Source organism: Cornus florida, unplaced genomic scaffold (genome assembly GCF_030987335.1).
Source record: "Cornus florida cultivar Cherokee Brave unplaced genomic scaffold, ASM3098733v1 CherokeeBrave_3.0.0_Hap2_Chr04, whole genome shotgun sequence".
Classification (NCBI taxonomy): domain Eukaryota; kingdom Viridiplantae; phylum Streptophyta; class Magnoliopsida; order Cornales; family Cornaceae; genus Cornus; species Cornus florida.
Genome location: NW_026775574.1, coordinates 68,140,673 through 68,149,592, shown reverse-complemented (window position 1 = coordinate 68,149,592; position 8,920 = coordinate 68,140,673).

Sequence of the window (8,920 nt, the reverse complement as noted above, 5' to 3'; positions counted from 1 at the left end):
TATATGTTGTGTAGTCTATATAAACTCGTGTACTCTAGTCCCCAAGTGTTTCAATCATGCGAAATAAAATATTTCTCCATCCTCTTTTCTTTAAAAAATTATTGAGTGTTATATATGTATCTAGGCTACTTATTTCCAACATTCAGTACAGTAAGTATTTTTATTTCAATAATATTGGATGATTTGCTAACGATGGAATGAATTAAGATTAAAACTTAATTCGACTTGTTCGATATTAGTTATAATTTGTGAGCATGGCCTTTTCATAATGATTCCTATTGTGTGTTTTTAGTGTCTCGAAACTGAAATTCAAAGAAAACATTAAGGGACTGTTAAACTGTTACTTAAAAGGACTTTTAATATTCATTTCATGTGTAATCGCGAGGACAAAGACGTCTGGAAGTCCCTCCAAGTCGCTAAGATTGTTAGTTTTAAATGCAAAGTCGTTAAGATTGTTAGTTTTAAATGCTATTAATGACTTGTTTTCTAACTTTCTAAAAAAAAAAAAACCAATATATGGAGGTTAAATTGTCGGGCACCCTTGAAATTTGAATTTGTTGCCCTCAAATTAAACATTAGCAAAAATTACGACATCCCCTTCTGATTTGGTTTAATTTACCGTAATACCCTTAATAAAATTAAATACCTAAATTACTCATCATCCCCGCTTTCTCTCTGCATCAACAATAACAACTACCTCAAATCGCAAACAAGGATTTGCTCAACACCAACCTGTTACCTGTCCACCAACAACGTCCAATTTGTAAATCCCAAGTAATTTGTTCAACAAGCATATATTACTTGAAGACCAACATTAATTAATTCATTCATTCAACCATTGCATGCATTCATTAATTTGCTTTATATCAAATTAAAGATATATCATTCATGCATGCTTAATTAAGGCGGCATTCAATTAATTTGTTTATTTATTGCATCTTCTTCCTTCTCAAATAAATTCCATTGGTTTATAGGGCATCTTCTTCAATCTCCTTTTTTTTTTTTTTTTTTTAAATGTAGTTTATAAGAGTATCTTCTTCAATCTAAAAAAACAAATTGTAGTTCAGGAATTATTTGCGCGCACACACACACATATATATATTACTTTACCCTAATAACAGAAATAGTAATAGCAGAAATGAGAGGCACTAATGTACCCATAATTTTAGCCGCCAATGGTGGTGGTGGGCAGAGGTGGGGCGTGGATGGTAGAGTAATATATAGAACCAATATATATATATATATATATATATATATATATATATATATATATATATATGTATGTATATATATCAAGGGTACGTAGAGAAAAAAAGTGAGGTTGGAGGTTAATTTATTTAGGTATTTGATTTTATCAAGGGTGTCCAGACAAATTAAACCAAACCTGATTGGGGGTGTCGTAGTAACTTCTGCTAAGTTTAATTTGAGAGTAACCTCAAGAGTGTTAGAGCATTTAACCCGAAATAAAAATGACTTGTTTTCTATTTTTATGGAGCTCTAAAAAATATTATTTTTCTGAGACAAAATTACCCTTTTGCATTATCTAGCGTTTCTTCTCTCTCCTCTCTTATCATACATATGGGTGTGTGTGTATATATATATATAACTAATGTTGTGTGAATGGATTTTGAAAAAAGAAAAAAATTTCCATACACACAAGATGAATCTTGAAAAAATATAAATAAAAAGAAAGAAAGAAAAATGAGAGAGAAAAAATCCTTTCACACAAGATGTATTCCGAGTTTTTTTTTTTTTTTAAAAAAAAGAGTTAGTTGTTTTTATATATACATATATATATTCTTTTTCTTGTTTTTTTTTGAAAAATCATATATATATATATACAAGATAGTTATAAAAAGAACATATATATATTCTTTTTATAACTATCTTGTGTGAATGAATTATTATTATTATTATTTTTCCATAATGTATTTATACAAGTTTTTCTTCTTCTTCTTTTTCTTCAGGTGGGTTAAACGACTCACACAAGTTAGTTTTTTTTTTGGCTGGCACCGGAACTCACCTAGGCAAGGCCTTTTCGGGATCTACCCCAAGCTACAAACCGAGTATGCTGTTGACGGCCCCACACCCAAGGTTGTTAAAATTGGGATTCTACGCAGAATCGTTTTGGTATCTGTAGAATCAGAATCGTAGAATCAGATCGTGAATCGTAAGATTCTACCAAATTGTGAAAAAACAATTGAAACTAAATTCTTAAACAATAAGATGTGTAAAATATAACAAAAATAAGGCCAAAACACACAACCAAATATATCTAACCTTAACATAGCCTATCAAGGAATAAAATTTAACATTTAAGAAATATTTTTTTGCCTCGTGAATAAGTAAAACGACTTTCCCCAAATTTTTTTACCCTCCCCCAAATTGTGCACAATTAAAATTACACTTAAAAAAATTATATAGATAAATAAAAAATAAAAAACCTCATTTACATTTCTATTATGAAGCATTTTATTATTAGGGGAACAAAAAATATATAGATAAATAAAAAATAAAAAACCTCAAAAAAGGTTGAATTGGGATTGCATTGGCTACTTTTCAATGACAATTAAATGATTGATAGCACGTATGCAATAATTTCATTCCATAAATCATTCTTTAACTCCAAGCTTTAATTAAATTAAATTTTAATTATATATATGAGTCATAATATTCATTATATAGATCTATTTGTCAAAGTGAATCTATTATTCTTTTTCTCAAACTTTAAGCGGATGTGTTGCAAATGGAATCCGATTTGAAGTTGAATAGAATGAATTAGTAGCTTCTTAATTGTTTGCATATTAGTGTATTATCTATATATTATATATATATATATATATAAGCAATAGGTGACCTATGGCACTTGAGAGTTGAGAGTTGAGACATAAGTAATAAAAGAAAAGGAAAAAGGAAAAAAAAAAAAAAAATGTAGAACAAAATAAAATAAGGTAGCGATAAGAAGCAATTTTATATACTGAAAAAAAAAAAAAAAAAAAAAAAGCACACTTTTTACTTGCTATTTTTTTAGTGAAGAAAGATGCTTAACTAAAGAAGGATCCGATGTGATTTATTTGAGCCTCTGCACTGCCGCATCCTCCTCAATGACTTCCCGGTTCTAAATTTCTATAATAGAGTCAATAGAGTAATAGACTAATAACAATTAGGGTTTTGTATTTTATAATTTATAACTTTCTATACAATATTTGAGCGAAGCCTAGCCCAAACAAGTTGAACAACTAATAAAATAAAGGCCCAAAGACTAAATACTATAAAAACCAGTCCAAAATACCCATTTTGGTAGAATTGGTATAATCGTGTAAAATCGTACGATTTTACGATTATACAAACGATTCTACCAATTCTACCCCCGATTCTACCAATTGAGTGATTTTGTTGCGATTTAACTCGATTTTGAGTTCTAAGTTGTAGAATAGTGCGATTCAGTCGAGAGTTATAATGGCGATAGACAAGTTCGAACCTGGGTTCACACAAGTTAATTGTCTCTCTCTCTCTATAATATATATATCATATTTATATTTACACACCCATCTGGATAGATGAGGGAAAAAATGTTTAAAAGATAATTTAAAAGGATAATTTTGTCAATATTTTTAGAGTCTTATAAAAATAAAAAATAAATAATTAATGCATTTAAATTTAACCAATTATAACCGTATCTGTGTCTGCAGAAAGAGTTGCTTGAGCGACTGCTCCTAACCCTCCTCTTTTCATTATCAACTATCAAAATAAATAAATAAATATTTTGATTGATTGCTTTATAAAAATTGAGGATCTTATGTCAAATCCTCTTCAAACTCTCCCCAACCACTAGTGGTCGGAGTCTCGGATAAAAATATAGAGTTTCTGTTTTTTAGAGAATAGTCTCATATATGATAGGGAAAGGGGGGGAAAATAGCCTATTTTAAAAGGTAGGATTCTCAAAAAAATAACCTATGCATGTAGCACTTTTCCAATATTATTTTTGAAAAGTACACTAAAATAAAATCTAAAATATATCAACTTATATTCATTCTCATAAAGTAATGATCATATAACCATCTATTACACACATTCTAAAGAAGATAAAAGACGAAACAGCCCAACCACCTATTCAATTCGTTGTCCATCCTTTAATTATATACAAGAAGAAAGTGGAATCTATGGTTTCAATTAAGGAAGCAAATAGTGGTATATACATTCATTTGTCTCTGTCAAACATAACTAATTGTGTGTTTGTCCTTTTTAAACTAATTTGTCTCGATATTAACCAAATGATGTAATCAGATTTGCTGAAAATTTCAAACAGATGGGTTCGAGATCTACCAATAAACTTTACAAATCGTTGGTGAGATATATCATAATTGCGTGTTTCACCTTTTTAAACTCATATGGTGTGGACTCACGCACTCTTCTCCTTTTTATCATGCTGGCATGTGGTAGTTGTTAAGACCACAATCATGTCTTATGAGAACTATATGTACACACACACACACACACATATCCAATTAATAAAGATGTCTTAAGATAAGTAGCATAGCATAAATAAAACTGTCTCGTGATTATGTCTGATGAGAATTGACACAGATTGAAAAGCCTCTAGATAATTCTAACAACCAGATAAATATATATTTACCGAAAAAAAAAACCAGATAAATATGTAGTGTATATATGTATCGTTGAGTTGAGACCTGAATTTATTTTTATGCATTGTAACCTAGTATATAAGGATGTTAAGATTTATATTGTTCAAATGTAATATTGAAGTTAGGATAAAGAATGGATGAGATTGAGAGACAAAATGTGTACTCGGCTAGGATTTTGAGAGACTTGTACTCACATTATAAGCCGAAACAACAATTTTGTTGTGCAGTGTTTTCATTTGTAAATTGTGATTGAAAGCGTAAAATTAGTTGCAAGATTTTTGAAAATAAGAAAACGAAAACATATTTAGTAAATAAAAAAAAAAAGGTGTTCCAAGATTGAGTAACAAAATGGCTTAGTTAAAAAATTCAAAATTTTTTTATTTTTTTATTTGGTACTGTTCACCGTTACAGTGCAAAAATATTTAAAAATATAATTTTTTTATTCGAGCCTCTTTTTGGCAACAAATGGTTACTATTAAAACACCAATAACAGTATATTAAAAAAATAAATATATATATATATATACAAGGCACCACTTGGACTACAAAATATGCAACAAAAACGATTGTCAAATAAGTCTTAGAAAACTGTTTAATTGAGTTTTTCCAAACTATAAACCAAACAATGTCTTAATAAAAAAATTTAAATATTTAATTATCAAAAAATAGATAATTATTTTCTTAAAATTGAACCAAACAAAAAGTTTTCAGCATTAATTCTAAATTATGGTCCAGCTTTTTCCATGTTCCTCACTTCCTTATTGCTGGTTCAACAAGCAAAGATATGGTCCTTGACACATAATTGATTTAGGAAGGAAAGAGAAAACACTGCTAGCATTAGTTTTGTTCAGAAAGTACAATAATAACCCTTCAATATTATTTGGTAGTTATGATGAGTAGTGACTACTAATAGAATTCTGCCAAATTACGCAATACTTCAAATTAAAAGATGGATTATTATGTTTAGTACTCCACCAATCTGCTTGCCCCATAAAAACATCATGTTGTTTTCATAATTATATGTACGTCCATCACATGCAGATAGTAAAATGTGGTTGAGAATTAGTAATAGGTGGTGAATCCAGTGAGTAAATCACGAGAATTGCAGAAAATGTAATTGCTGCGATGTACCATCAAAAATTTCCACCATATATACTGTATAAGTGTGATGGAGGGGCGTTTATTCATTTACCTAGAAGTCTAAATTGTTGAATAGTATTGTATATTCACTCATTTATATCCATGTCACTTTTCATCCAGATCTCATGTGGGACAAATCTCTTCTTATAACATTCTCTCTCATCCGAACCCACGCAACATTCTCGTTACGGTCGGATCACCCTATATCCGGGATGAAGACCCAGACGTCCTCTAAGTCGAGCGCTTAGCATGACACTAGATCAAGAATTGGGTCCGACTCTGATACCAACTGTAACAGGTGAGCGTTTACCTATTTATCTAAAAGCTCAAGATGTTGGATAGTGCTGCATACCCACTCATTTATACACATATCACTTTTCATCCGAATTCAATATAGGACAAGTCTCCCCTTTTAACATGAACCATATAACAAAAAATTTCCAAAATTAGTAATTTCTTGTCACCCTACATCCTACCGTATGTTAGATAGATCGGAAAATGGCAAAAGAAAAAAGTTCATGTCAAATGAGACTGATATTATTTGGAACTAATTGCTCAAATCTAAAAGCATCCAAACAACAGAAAATAAAAAATAAAACTAAAACATCTAAGCAATAGTATGTTTTGCGGATAGGATGAAAACTGGATGCCGTATAAACACTCAACATATTTTATTGTGGATGATGTTTGTTTACATCTTACCTCTTTGTTTTCTTCGTGTCAAAAAAAAAAAAAAAAAAAGACCTTGTAAAATTGGTATGTGTGAATAATAATTATATAATTGATAAAAATATATATATTGTTTCATATTATGATGTTAAACCATTGTTATTGCATGCAAAAGTAGGTTTTTTGTTTCACATGATCAATTCAATGAGCAGACATTAGTAAATCAAAGGGTATATGTGAAGAAAAAATATATATTTCAAAGGAAAAAAAAAAAAAAAAATCCTAAAGTAAGAATATATAAGAAAGCAAAAATGAATAGTAGGAAGAAATCATGTTGATTTGATAATGCAAAATTAAAATTTAGACTCCAACCTAACATTGGGATTTAAATTTATTTTTAATTATACGTAATATATGGCACAGTAGTAGTTGCTTGTTTGCTCCACCATCTACTAATATGACTCCTTCAACCTTTTCACTTAACATCAACATGTCGGTTTTTTGGGTAGCCAAGTCACCATTGTTATTTATGTTATCTAGTAATTAATCTTTATTATTATTATTATATTGAGGATGTCTTATGGGATTATATGATTGCTACTACCTTAATTTAATTATATATGTCAAGGCAATATATATATATAAGGATTAAAAGTAGATCTGATGATGAAGCTCTGAAGATGACATTAATCAACCAATTCTTTTGGTCAAAAAATGCGTGCATTTGCTAATAGTACCATACTTTCATAGCAGTAATGCAATAAGGGTACTCTCATGGTAAACTCGTGATATTCGTGTCGGCATTCCATCCATCGAATGAACTGAGGAACACGTATGCTTGTGTAGAATACTCATCTCATCGTAATATTTACTCTCTCTTATTTTTTTAATTAGTTGTTCAAAAAATCAAGCAAATGCATATACTCACTATATTTTGCTCACACTCAACCTCTTCTTCGAAGAAGAGAGCTTACACAAATATGAGTGATATTTACTGGAGTAACTCTTATATTTAAATGTGCCGTGGTCAATGAGTACTTTCGGTACGTTTATGCGATGGAAACAATTTTAAATGTCCATATATATATATATATATGTATATATATATATACTTTCGGTACGTTTATGCGATGGAAACAATTTTAAATGTTCATATATATATATATATATATATATATATATATATATATTTTCGATTGTTCACGTTCTGATGCGACTAAGTTTACAATAATATGGCAATTCCATTTCTAGAAGCTGTAACATCAAAAGCACGTAAAGAAAACGAAATCATTTTCCCTAACTTTCATCTGCTTAGTTGACTTGCCCGTTTGGCTGCGCATGCTTGTCCGTGAAAGGCAATTAGCCCTATTCCTTTTTAATCCTTGGGGGTTAATCTAAATTATATATATATATATATAGATATACATATATGGTCATATCTTACAATTTGTCAACTTGAAGAAACTATTATATACAATGCGCCCTCATAGTAGTTGTGACCACTTTAACTATTTAACCATTTATGCTTATCGGGGATCTTGGATTAAACAAATTTCAATTGAAATAAAAAATTAAAATAAATCAATGCAATTGAAAAAAAAAAAAAAAAATTATGAAAGGACATCAATTCAAATCGTGAATTTAAAAGTTCTTGATCTCCTATCATAAGAAAAGAAAATTATTATGAATAATTACATATTTATAACACATGATTTTTTTATTTTTTATTTTTTTTAGTTAAAGACTTAAACTCTCACTTCTCAATTTGAAAAAGAATAAAGATGATATCAAAAACACACAATCTAATGATTCAACAAGTCGTCTAATAGGCATGTGGGCCGACATTTCCTGCCAGCAGAATAGTGTTGACTGAATTTGACTATTATAGACAGGGTAAATCCATTTATAATTAATCAATGGTTATTAAAACTTGTATTAATATTGAATTAATCTCGTGTCAACCTCTTTATATATACACAACACACAAGGAATACAACAATTACCTAGTTCTTAATGTGATATTTATTATTATTTAAAAAACGATTGAATTAAACAAGGTAAAATTTACTTGGATCATACTCAAGGATTATATACCGTCACGTACCTGCTAATATATCTAACTCGAATTACGAAGTTTTGAAACGAATGGACAATGCGTCAAGCAACATCCACTGCTTTGTCTCCCCTCTCTCTCTCTCTATATATAGAAATATATATCTCTCTCTATATATATATATATACACACACACATACATACATATACATAGTAGTAGTAGACTAGTAATAGTTTGTTAATTAATTGAGATGTTCTGCTAGGTTTAGTTCCATAGATCTTTAATTTCATATCCCAACATAAGGAATATGGAATGGGATTGATGCATTTTCACGTTACTCAGTGGATCAGTCCCTTCACTTGTTGTCAAACCGACCTCAACCGTACTTGTTGCACCTGTTGCCATGGATTT